The 12,486-nt window shown below is 42.7% G+C and overlaps 1 protein-coding gene across 2 annotated transcripts in view; it reads left to right on the forward strand.

The window, feature by feature from the left end:
• Positions 1 to 12,486, forward strand: part of AP1B1 (adaptor related protein complex 1 subunit beta 1) — an 85,215-nt gene that overhangs the window by 17,716 nt on the left and 55,013 nt on the right. The gene's annotated exons all lie outside the window — the stretch shown is intronic.

Consider the following 12,486-nt stretch of genomic DNA (forward strand, 5'->3'; position numbering starts at 1 on the left):
GAACAAATAAATTAATGGGGAAGAAAGGGCAACTCTTCCTGGCAGAATTTCAACTAATAAATGTAGAAGGAATCAGGGAACTAGAAAATCATCATTAAGCAAACACAACAGTAATGCCTCAGTCTTTCCCCACAAGATATTCATTAATTCCAAAGGAAAAACAGGAAGGCGGAGAAACGTGATGGACACATCCTTAGCCAGGTGGCCATGATTGACATTACCAATAGTTTTTTTTTTTTTTTAAATGTTTATTTATTTTGAGGGCAGGGGAGGGGCAGAGAGAGAGGAAGAGAGAGAATCCCAAGCAGGCTCTGCACTGTCAATGCAGAGTCTGATGAGGGGCTCATTCCCATGAACTGTGAGATTATGACCTGAGCTGAAATCAAGAGTCAGATGCTTAATTGACTGAGCCACCCAGAAGCCCCAACATCACCAATAGTAAGGTATATCGCCATCATGTATCATGTCTCCCCTGATATATGCTGATGAGAGTACGTCACTTTTTAGTATTGCCAAAAATGTATAATGCTTAAAGTTTGTAAAAGAGAGGAGAAATGGAAAAACTATCAGCAACCAGAGGAGACTAAAGAGACACAATGGGGGCATCTGGGTGGCTCAGTTGGTTAAGCATCTGACTAAGCTCAGGTCATGATCTCACTGTTTGTGGGTTTGAGCCCTGCATCAGGCTCTGTGCTGACATCTCAGAACCTGGAGCCTGCTTCAGATTCTGTGTCTCTGCCCCTCCCCCACTCACACTCGGTCTCTCTCTCAAAAAATAAATAAACATTAATTTTTTTTTTAAAAAAAAGAGAGAGACACGATAATGAAATGCAATGTGAGATCGTGGATTGGACCCTGAAACGGAAAAAAGACATCGGTAGGAAAACCGGCGAAATGTGAATGAGGGCTGTAGCTAAAATAGTTACGGTATAGTATCGATGATTTTGAGCATTGCACTATGGTTAGATAAGGTGTAAATATCAGACAAAGCTGGGTGAAAGGTGGCATTTTTGTACCTTCTCTGTAAATCCAGAAGTATTTAAAAATGAAAAGTTTAGGGGCATCTGGTTGGCTCAGTTGGCAGAGCATGTGATTCTTGATCTTGGGGTTGTGATTTCGAGCCCAACATTGGGTATAAAGCTACTTAAAGAAAAAAGGAAAGTTTAGGGACACTTGGCTGGCACAGTCAGTGGAGCATACAACTCTTGACTTTGGGGTTGTGAGTTCGAGCCCCGTGTTGGGTGTAGAGATTACTTAAAAGCTTTAGGGGCGCCTGGGTGGCGCAGTCGGTTAAGCGTCCGACTTCAGCCAGGTCACGATCTCGCGGTCCATGAGTTGGAGCCCCGCGTCAGGCTCTGGGCTGATGGCTCGGAGCCTGGAGCCTGTTTCCGATTCTGTGTCTCCCTCTCTCTCTGCCCCTCCCCCCGTTCATGCTCTGTCTCTCTCTGTCCCAAAAAAAAATAAAAAACGTTGAAAAAAATTAAAAAAAAAAAATAAAATAAAAAAATAAAAGCTTTAAAAAAAAAGTTTAAAATAATTTTACAGATTCAAACGGAAGTATTGTGAAATGTCTCCTACCTTCCCATGTCTTTCAGCCACCCAGGTCTCTTCCCCACAGGCATCAATGTTATCAGCTTCTTCTGTTTCCTTCCAGAATAATCTATGTGTATGCCACAACTAGTCTAGATTGTATCTATGCTGTTTTACTCGTCTGGCCTCTTGGCCTCTGACTTCCATATTTTGCAAATGCCTGGTGATCCTTGGCTGCTTCCTCAGCTTTAAGGGAGGTACTGACAGCTGAGTGATCGCTCTGGTGGACGTGGGCTTGTCCACCATGGTCCTCACTGACCAGGATCCCTGTTTCACCTGTTTTTATTGTGATCCCCGCCCCCACTATGCTGGTATTCTTTTCTGAGAGTAGACCTCAGTCTTCTGTGGGAGGGAAGGGGGAAGTTGTCTGACAGAGCGGGGGAAGGATCTGGGGGGTGTCTTATTCCTTTTCAGATGTTCACCCGATCCTCCAAATTTTACTCAGTTCTTCACTTCCACTTCCAGACTTTTCTGGTGCCACCAGTTCCTGGATCTTTGGGGTCCTGCAGTATCAATTGGGTTGCTTCTTGGCTTCCCTTCTTGTGGCTTAGGATTCAGCTAAGTCAGTAACCTTTTATCCATTTGCTTTCAGCCTTCAGTGTTGTTCCTGTTGTCTCTTGTTCTCATGGCTCTTGTAGATTTCCACCTTAACACAATCCCTTTAACCATAATGAGATACCACTTCACACCCATTAGGATGGCTGTTGTTGGGGTGCCTGTGTGGCTCAGTCGGTTAAGTGTCTGACTCTTGATTTTGGCTCAGGTCACAATCTCATGATTCGTGGGATTGAGCCCCGAGTCAGGCTTTGCACTGACAGTGCAGAACCTGCTTGGGATTCTCTCTTTCCCTCTCTCTCTGCCCTTCCCCTGCTCACGGTCTCTCTCTCTAAATAAATAAACTTTTAAAAAATGGTTAAAATAAGTTGCATGCTATACATTCTACATTATCAAAATTATAAGACCCCTTAATGTAGGTTTTTATTTGTTGTTGTTGTTTTTTGTTTTTTAGTAAGCTCTACATCCATCGTGAGGCTCAAGCTCATGACCCCAGGATCAAGAGTCACATGTTCTGCTGACTGAGCCAGCCAGGTGCCCTCCCTGTCCTAATGTAGTTTTAGTGGGATTTCAGAAGGGTGTGGAGATACATGAATTCACTCCCTTACCCAGAAGATTCAGGTGTTATTTAAAAGAGGGTGCTTTATTTGCCAGGTGTAGGGTCAGTTTTCTGATTTTATTATTGATTTCTAGTCTTTTAGATTGCAATCTAAGAATAATTTATGAATTCTGATTCTACTATGTTAGTTTATCGATATTTCCTTTGTTCCCTAATTTATGGCCTTTAATAATTGTAATCATTACTAATCATTTGGTGCTTGCTAGGCATTGCTCTAAAAACATTACCTACAATATCCTGTACAATTCTCCTGACATCTGTATAAGTCCCATTTTCCAGATGGGAAAGCTGAGGCTCAAAGAAGCTAACTTATGTGCTCCTACATACACAGCCAGGAAATGGCTGAGCTGAACTAATATTAACACAAGTAGCAGCTTCCATTGAAGGAGGGTTTATATGTTGCCAGGCACTGAATATAAGCTGTACAATTTAATTTCCTTAACCACATAAGGAAGCCCATCAGCCCCATTTTACAAATTGGAAAGTAAGGTCCAGTTGGGGACTTGAACCCAGGTGGGATTCAGATCCTGGCCTCTTCAGTTGCAGCAGTGGAGGGCGGTTTGGCTCTCTCGGGGGCACCTGTGAGGCAGAGCAGAGCTGTTTGAGAAGCAGCCTATTGTGGCAGCAGTGGAGCCAGGACGAGGTGAGCAGAATTTTGCTCCTGGGAGGACCAGGGATGATGTAATGAGAACATTTGCAGCAGGAAGAGATGGGGGTGGAGGAGGAGTCCCCAGGAGCTGCTAGGCCCTTCTGCCCCTTGGGGGGGCGCTGTGCCAGGCCTGGCCTGGGCTGGAAGAATATGGAGCTGCCCACCCTCAGCAGGTGCAGGACTGGCGTTATTAGTGAGGCCTTGACAAAGTCACCTCCTTCCTCCTTCCAGAAAGGATCTGAGGTAACTTTTAGTAATTTGTAGGGTAAAAATAATAAAAATGGCAAACAGAAATTGAAGTAGAGGAATAGTAATCACATAGGAAGAAGAATCCAGAAGGAAGATTGAGACACAGGGATGCGGTGGGGCTGCCTAACAATTAATTACACAGGACGGGAAAGGGTGGCAGTTAGTGTCACTTGTGTGCCCTCTAGTGGGCATCAAGAGAAATGCTTAATTTGTCCAACATATATTTAGTAATGCACCAGTATGGCAGGAGGGTTGGAAGGACATGCTGGGAGATTCTGTGTGTCAGAAAGAGGAGGGGACTTACTGAAGGGCACACAGTGCCAGGAGCATATCTTCGATCATTTTATGACCACAAGAACTCCCAACCTTCCTCTGATTGGATGAAACCTCACAATGCAGGTATGGGTGGGGGAAGGAGAAAGCATGGGCCCTGCTGTCATCAACCTTGACTCCCAGCTCAACATTGTTGCCTTGTGAAAGTAGGAAAGTTCCTCAGCTTCTCAAGGTCTTGGCAGGCTCACCTGTGACTGAGGGTTATTGTAGCCCCCACCTCTTGAGAATGGTGAAGGTTAACATAAAGGGATTGGATGTCAAGGGCATACAAAGGTGCTTGGCCCATAATGAGTGCAGCGTTCTCAGGAGAAACCGTGGGGCACCTGAGTGGCTCAGTCAGTTGAGCATCGGACTTTGGCTCAGGTCATGATCTCGTGGTTCATGAGTTTGAGCCCCACATCAGGCTCACTGCTGTCAGACTGTCAGTATCCTCTGTCTCCCTGTCTCTACCCCTCCCCTGCTTGCACTCTCCCAAAAGAATAAATAAATATTTTGTGTTTAAAGGAGGAGAAACTGAGGTTCAAAGAGTTAGACAAGCCAGCCCAACATCAGCCAGCTCAATACAGCAGAGTAGAAAGTGAATAGGGCTTGGAGAAAAGTTTTAAAACATCCTCTTCCAACCAGGATGTGATGTTATTGTTAGTAATGGTGTATTTTTATTTATTTTTTTAATGCTTATTTATTTTTGAGAGAGACAGAGCACGAGAGAGGAAGGGGCAAGGAGAGAGGGAGGCACAGAATCTGAGGCAGGCTGTGGGTTCTGAGCTGTCAGCAAGGAGCCTGACGTGCGGCTCAAACTCATGGACCATGAGATCATGACCTGAGCCGAAGTCGGACACCCAACCGACTGAGCCACACAGGCTCCCCCAGTAGTGGTGTATTTGTTGGGAGAAGTCAGTTCTGTCTGCATGTGGGTTTGGCCATCATTGGCTCTGCTCCACCCTCCTGGAGCAAAGGGCTCCTCCTGGGCCTGGGGGGTCTCCGATGGCAGGTGAGACGCATAAGGTCCAGGTGTGACTGTTCTAGCCACAGCCGAGAGTCTTTGATGGTGAGTGTGACTGAGGCAGAGTGGCCAGCTGGGTTTGGTGGTAGGGGTGGAGAGGGAGGCCCCCTAGAAGGCCCCCCTTTCCTGCTTCCGGCTCCTACCTCTGCAAGCTGTAATTATCCAGCCTTTGACATTTAACTGTGCCTCTTATTATTAGTACTATATTTTTAGCTCTCCTGCCAGGCCAAACTGTGGGAGAGGAGGCTGAGACCCACAGGGAAGTGTGCCCACTGGCCGTTTTCTCAGTTTTACCTGGGGACAGGCATGGAAACTCAAATTGTGGGGAGAGTCCTGTGAGTTAGTACTTGGAAGAGCCTAGCACAGTGCCTGCTTCATGGCAACTATTGGTAGTAGTAGTATCATCCTTCATAGAATGTCACCTCCTCCAGGAAGTCTTCCCTGACTTTCCCGGGGTGAGTTTGCTGCCTGAGTCTCCTGTGCATCCCTGGTCCTTCTGGGCTGTGTTATAATTGCCCCTTTATTTGTCTCTCTCCCACACTCAACAGTAGCCCAAAGAGAGGTGTGCTACCTCTCTTTGTTGTATCCCCCTTATGGCTGGCTGGCTCAGGTAGGAGTGACAAATATATTTTAGGTGAACAAGTGGGACTCATCAGAGCACATATCCTGGGGCTCTAGGACTAGGCCCGTAGCCCAGAAACTCACACATTGTGACTTAAGCTCTTGGAGTTACATCCCCTCCTGCCCTCAGATAAAATGGGGCTGATGTGAGGAGCAAATGAGACCCTCTCCATACCACCTGGAGCACCACAGATGCTCCATAAACATTCATTGTTCTGCAGTTCCAGATTAAATGCCCTCCACTTGTCTAGGCCTCCCCTTGTCCCCTCAACTCTAGGGAGCTTCAGTTCCTGCTCTGGACTCCAATAGCCCCTAAGACCTCCCCTATCACTGCACCAATCACATTTGGGTCTACTGCTCTGTCACCACCTCCAGACAGACTGTAGGTTCAGCAAGGGCCAGGCTTTTGCTTCACCCATGTACTATCCAACACCCAGCCCAGGGCCTGGTTCAGAATAGGGACTTGTGAAATGCTTTCTTCTAAAAAAAATTTTTTTAATGTTTGTTTACTTTTGAGAGAGACAGAGAGAGCATGAGCGGGGGAGGGACAGAGAGAGAGGGAGACACAGAATCCGAAGCAGGTTCCAGGCTCTGAGCTGTCAGCACAGCACAGAGCCCAATGCGGGTCTCAAACCCATGTACCATGAGCTCATGACCTGAGCCGGAAGTTAGACACCCAACCGACTGAGCCACCCAGGCGCCCCTGAAATGCTTTCTGAAGGACCCAGATGCCTGGCTCCCTTGCTTTCCCACCTCCCTTGCCTTCGTACTATTGTCCCTGGATTGCCTTTTCCTTCCATCTCAGCCTGTGCGACTCTGTTCTCATTGGGCAAGGCCTGGCACAGATGTCACGGTCCCCAGGATGTCTTTCCTGAACAAGCTAACACTGTGACTTCTGTCTTCTTGGAAATCTTAAAGCTCTGACTGCTCCTACCATTAACTTGACACTTTCACATATGCTCTCCACCTTGGTACCTTTAGGTTTGTTGGTTTGTTTTGCTGGATAATTCTTCTCTTTCCACGTTACATTCCCAGTGAAAGTTTGTTTTCTGGCGAGGCTGACAGCATTTGTCAACATTTATCATCAGGGGAAGGTAGTTCCTCCAGGCAGCTGTGCATAGCATGCAGAACATAGGACATACATATAAAATTATTCTACTTGTCCCCTGCCTACTTCAGAGAAGCATTTAAACATTGAGTAAGGTCTGTAATTTTAGGCAACTGGTATTGTACCAATGTCAGTTTCTTGCTTTTGATATTATACTGCTGATATATAAAGTGTCACCGTTGAGGGAAGCTTGGTGAAGGGTACATGGGACTCTCTGCACTAGTTTTGCAATCCTATAAGTCTATAACTATTTCAAAATAAATTTTACAGAAAGGACTCGAGACTGATTAAACATATAAAACTATAATAACTATTACAAAGTAATATCTACATTAGATGGGACATACAGACTTGGCTGTAGAAGCTTATTATTAAGTTTATAATATTAATAGATTGGTGGCAACCTAAGTGTACAACGGTAGGGGATTGTTTTTGAGAACTGCAATACCATCCATACAGTGGAATACTATACAGGAATTAGAAAGCACCATGTAGAAATATATTTATATTTATGTATATCAGTGAGTTAAAAATACTAAATGATGTGTCAACTCTACTTCAACTAAAAAAATACCAACTGAGGAGCACCTGGGTGGCTCAGTTGGGTGAAAGTCCAACTGTTGATTTTGGCTCAGGTCATAATCCCAGGGTTGTGGGATTGAGCCCCGCGAAGTGTGGAGCCTGCTTGAGATTCTCTCTCTCCTCTTCCTCTGCCCCTCTTCCCTTCTTGTGCCCTCTCTCTCTCTCTAATAAGAAAATAAAAATAAAAATAAAATAAATACCAACTGATATATGAAGTCTAGAAGGATATTCACCAAAATATTGAAAGTGATTGTCTCAGCACAGTGAGATTGCTGATGACTTTTATTCTTTTTGCTTCCTAGTATATTTCCATTTCTCCACAATGCAGATATTGGTTACCCAGTAAAACCTTTTTTTAAACAAAGCTATGTGTGGTTTTTTTTTTTTTTTTTGCTATGTTTTATTTTCACAGTATATCAAATCCCTCGATTCTTTTAAATTATATTAATTCCTGGGGCGCCTGGGTGGCTCAGTCGGTTGAGTGTCCGACTTTGGCTCAGGCCACGATCTCACAGTTTGTGAGTTCGAACCCTGCATCAGGCTCTGTGCTAACAGCTTGGAGCCTGGAGCCTGCTTTGGATTCTGTGTCTCCCTCTGTCTCTACCTCTCCCCAGCTTGCTCTCTGTCTGTCTCTCAAAAAATAAATTAAAAAAAAATTATATTAATTCCTGAAGAATATTACATTTGCACTCTGTCAAAAATAACTAAACATCTAAAAAAATAACAAAAAAAAGAATTCTTATTTTTAATGATTATTTATTTTTGAGAGAGCACAAGCAAGGGAAGGGCAGAGAGAGAGGGAGACACCAAATCCAAAGCAGGATCCAGGCTCTCAGTTGCCAACACAGAGCATGACACAGGGCTTGAACTCACAAACCGTGAGATCATGACCTGAGCCGAAGTCAGATGCTCAACCTACTGAGCCACCCAGACACCCCTAGAATTCTTTTAAGGTTTTTTTAAAGTAATCTCTACATTCAACACGGGACTTGAGCTCACAACCCGGAGATCAGGAGTCACGTGCTCTACTGACTGAGTCAGCCAGGCGCCCCACGGAAAACACAAATTATTATTTTTTTTAAGAGAAAGAGAGAGAGGGAGAGGGGGAGAGAATCTTAGGCAGGCCCCACACTCAGCGAGGAGCCCCACATAGGACTGGATCCCATGACCCCTGGGATCATGACCTAAATCAAAATCAAGAGTCAGACACTCAGCAGACTGAGCCACTCAGGTGCCCCCACAAATTCTTAACTATGATCCATTCCTATCATTTAGTAAGTGGTCTAATTACAAATCTTCACATTTTCCAGTATATTAAAAAAAAATACTTATTTTGTCACTGACTAAAATAGGAAGGGAAAGGGGCATGGAGCTCAAACTTTATTTGCAATGAAAGTATGAGGTAAATATAAGTTTATTAAGTATGACCACAGGTCCACTAATAGTTCATGAGGTACGAAAAATATAAGTTTCCAAAAAAATCAGGCAAATATCTATAGCTTTGTTGCTTCCAGCCAAGGGACAGGTTAAAAGTAAGTCATCAGTGCATGAACAGCCTACTTACTGCATATAACCCAAACATTTTTTTAAATGTTTATTTATTTTAGAAAGAGAGAGAATGTGCGCGTGCGCACAAATGGGGAGGGGCAGAGAAAGAAAGGGAGACAAAGAATCCGAAGCAGGCTCTAGGTTCCAAGCTGTTGATCCCACAAACCGTGAGATCATGACCTGAGCCAAAGTAGGACGCTTAACCAACTGAGCCACACAGGCACCCCGACCCAAACATTTTTTAAAATATAGATTTCCTTTTTATTTTATTTTTTTAATGTTTATTTATTTTTGAGAGAAAGAATGAGATCGGGGGAGGGACAGAGAAAGGGAGACACGGACTCTGAATCAGGCTCCAGCCTCTGAGCTGTCAGCACAGAGCCTGATGCAGGGCTCGAATCCACGAGCTGAGATCGTGACCTGAGCCGAAGTGGGAAGCTTAACCGACTGAGCCACCCAGGCACCCAGCCCAAACATTTTTTACAGTTTTATTTGTTTAAGTAGCTCTACACCCCATGTGGGACTTGAATTCATGACCCGAGATCAAAAATTGCATGCTCTTCTGACTGAGCCAGCCAAGTGCCCCAACCCAAACATTTTTCATTCTTTGAAAATAAAACTCTCCACTGCCAAGGTGAAAAAAAAAAAAAAAAAAAAAAAGAAGCAAAATACACGTTTAAAAACCAAAACACACTTTCAATAAATACAAATAAATATTTAATGATGGCAAATATGTACTGCTTTCTCCAGACTTTCTTAGAATCCCCTGTGATCTGTTTGTCCTTCAAAAAAATAATAGCTCCTATTCTACTTCTCAGCAGAACCTAAGAGAGCTGCCATTATTTCCCCATAAGTAACAAAAATATCCAGAACTACCATAAGCATAAAGTGCTACCAAGGATTATCTTTCTTAACAGGTAGATTATGTACAAAGAAACCTACATGTCCAACCACCTTTTTAAATGATTAAAGAGCAGAAGATACCTAGCCACAGGGCAGGCTGTTATTTTCTGACAAGATGTGTCATAAGAGTTTTCTGTTTTGCTAAGTGTTGGTAAAGGGGCGGGGAAAGCATTAAAGAACTATTTATATTGCTATTGGCCCCATGCAGATTTCAGCCCAAAAGGGTCCAATGCCAAATTAAGATTTAATTATTCTTTAGAAGAAAGAGAAGCCAAATGATGAAAATGTTCAAAACATTAGTGGATTATTTTAAGAAACAAAATTCTTTAAAATTTTTTTTTCAACGTTTTTTTATTTATTTTTTGGGACAGAGAGAGACAGAGCATGAACGGGGGAGGGGCAGAGAGAGAGGGAGACACAGAATCGGAAACAGGCTCCGAGCCATCAGCCCAGAGCCTGAGGCGGGGCTCGAATTTACGGACCGCGAGATCCTGACCTGGCTGAAGTCGGACGCTTAACCGACTGCACCACCCAGGTGCCCCATGGAAACAAAATTCTAAAATGGGCACTTGCACTGGTAAATTCCAGGTATGCTTCAAGTTCATAGATAAAAGAGACATTTCACTCTTCCCAGTAATCATTCCAAATAAAAATACCAGTGTTTTGAAAGAGACTAAGAAAATAACCACCTTCGCACCTTCAGTATCATAATTCCTTAGAAGAGCGTCAGGTAAATTGATTTTTTCCTTTGGTAAATTAGGTACATCTAAGGGAATATTAGAAACTATCATATTCAATCGCACTTTATTATCTACTGGAATTCTTAAGTAATGAATCAATTTACAAACAGACCAATCAAATCCTATAGAAGCAAACTACACACATATGCCATGTACTTCTCTCTGGTCTTGACAAAAGCTTCAGGTAACTGAACAGCTTGAGTTAGCAAAACAGAGACTCAAATGTATCTTTGGGGCACCTGGCTGGCTCAGTCGGTGGAACGCACGACTCTTGATCTTGGGGTTGTAAGTTCGAGCCCCACATTGGGTGTAGAGATTACTTAAATAAAATCTTTAAAAAAAAAAAAAAGTATCTTTGGAGTGCCTGGGTGGCTCAGTAGGTTAAGCGTCTCACTTGGGCTCAGGTCATGATCTCACAGTTTGTGAGTTCCAGCCGGGCATCGGGCTTTCTGCTGTCAGCATGGAGCATGTTTTGGATCCTCTGTCTCCCACCTCTCTGCCCTCCCCTGCTCTCTCTCTCTCTCTCTCTCTCTCAAAAATAACCAAACATTAAAAAAAATGGTTTTAAATATATCTTTTACTATCACCTTGTTAATCAGGCTACATGCCACAAAGGTAAGCAAAACAAAGGTTGAACATACCTTAAGAAAGTTCATGTCAGCTGAGGTATAGAGGAACTCATAATTGTTTGGCTTTTTAATATCTAATATTTAAGCATGTGAAAAGTTTAAGTAAAGGCAAAGCAAAGAAACTTTGCCATTGTTCAGATTTTCATCTTTTCACTAGCAAAAATTTTTCATTAGGTTAACGTTTGACTTCATTCTTCCCCTGGCGTTGAATTAACACATCTTTCAAATGCAAACCTGTTACTGATACAATCTAGAGGATGAAACTTATTCCTCTTCCTATCTTCTGGTTAAATACATGCATGTGGTTTATAACTTGGTAATATATTAGTGATGTATCTAAAAGCAATGTTTTCTAACACTTAGGTGAATAATGTCAGAAAGAGTGTGAAACCAAAGTCACTTGTTTAATGCTGCAATGCATGTAAAGATAGTGCCTTACAATACGAAGTGCTCACCAAATTTGTAATTACATTAAAAAAAAAAAAAAACCTATGCAAGTACTCAAAAACAACACAAATAATCTTTAGCTAACCTGAGTGGTTTAAAACATTAGAAATAACACTTAGCAGTTATATATATTTATAGTTCATAATTGAAATACTTCCCCCCCACACACACAAAAACAAGATGTTCTTTACTTTTCCTGTAATGAACTGAGGAAGCAGTAAAGTCACCTTTTACATACAAGAAATGGGAAATGTTACTTTAGACTTCTAAATCATATTAACTGACTAGTGTTTCAGCATAACTTTTATTTTATTTATTTTATAAGTTTATTTATATTTGAGAGCGAGCGAGCATGGAAGGGGTAGAGAGAGAGAGAGAGAGAGAGAGGGAGAGAATCCCAAGCAGGGATCAGAACCCTAGCTGATGTCGGAGGACACTTAACCCATTGAGCCACCCAGGCACTCCAGCATGACTGTTTTAACGGTCTCATAATGTACTAATAAGCAACTTTAAAAAAATAAGTGTTCTTTTCTCAACCTAAAGTTTATTTTAGAAACCTTTATTATCTTTGCTGAAACATTTTTGACAGAGGTGACACTCATACCCGATTACAAGTGTGCCCAAATCAAACTAATCAAATCACTATCATGGCAAAAAGAAAATACCGTAAGAGTCAGAATATGAGCTTGTCATAGTTAAACTCATTGCCAGTAAAACATTTTTAAAGAGCAGACACGAAATACTGTTTTAAGGGGGTATGATAAAAAATTATCTATAAGAAGGAGAAAGTATCAGAGTGAGATGATTATAGGAATTGATGTCCTGGCAGACCCAGCAAAAGGGAAAACGGGATATTATGAAGTTCCTCTTGGATAGAAGTTCCTTGGAGGTACATGGAGAATTACAGCTC

This window comes from Panthera pardus, unplaced genomic scaffold, assembly GCF_024362965.1.
Source record: "Panthera pardus isolate Hobbes unplaced genomic scaffold, ASM2436296v1 HiC_scaffold_15, whole genome shotgun sequence".
Classification (NCBI taxonomy): Eukaryota; Metazoa; Chordata; class Mammalia; order Carnivora; family Felidae; genus Panthera; species Panthera pardus.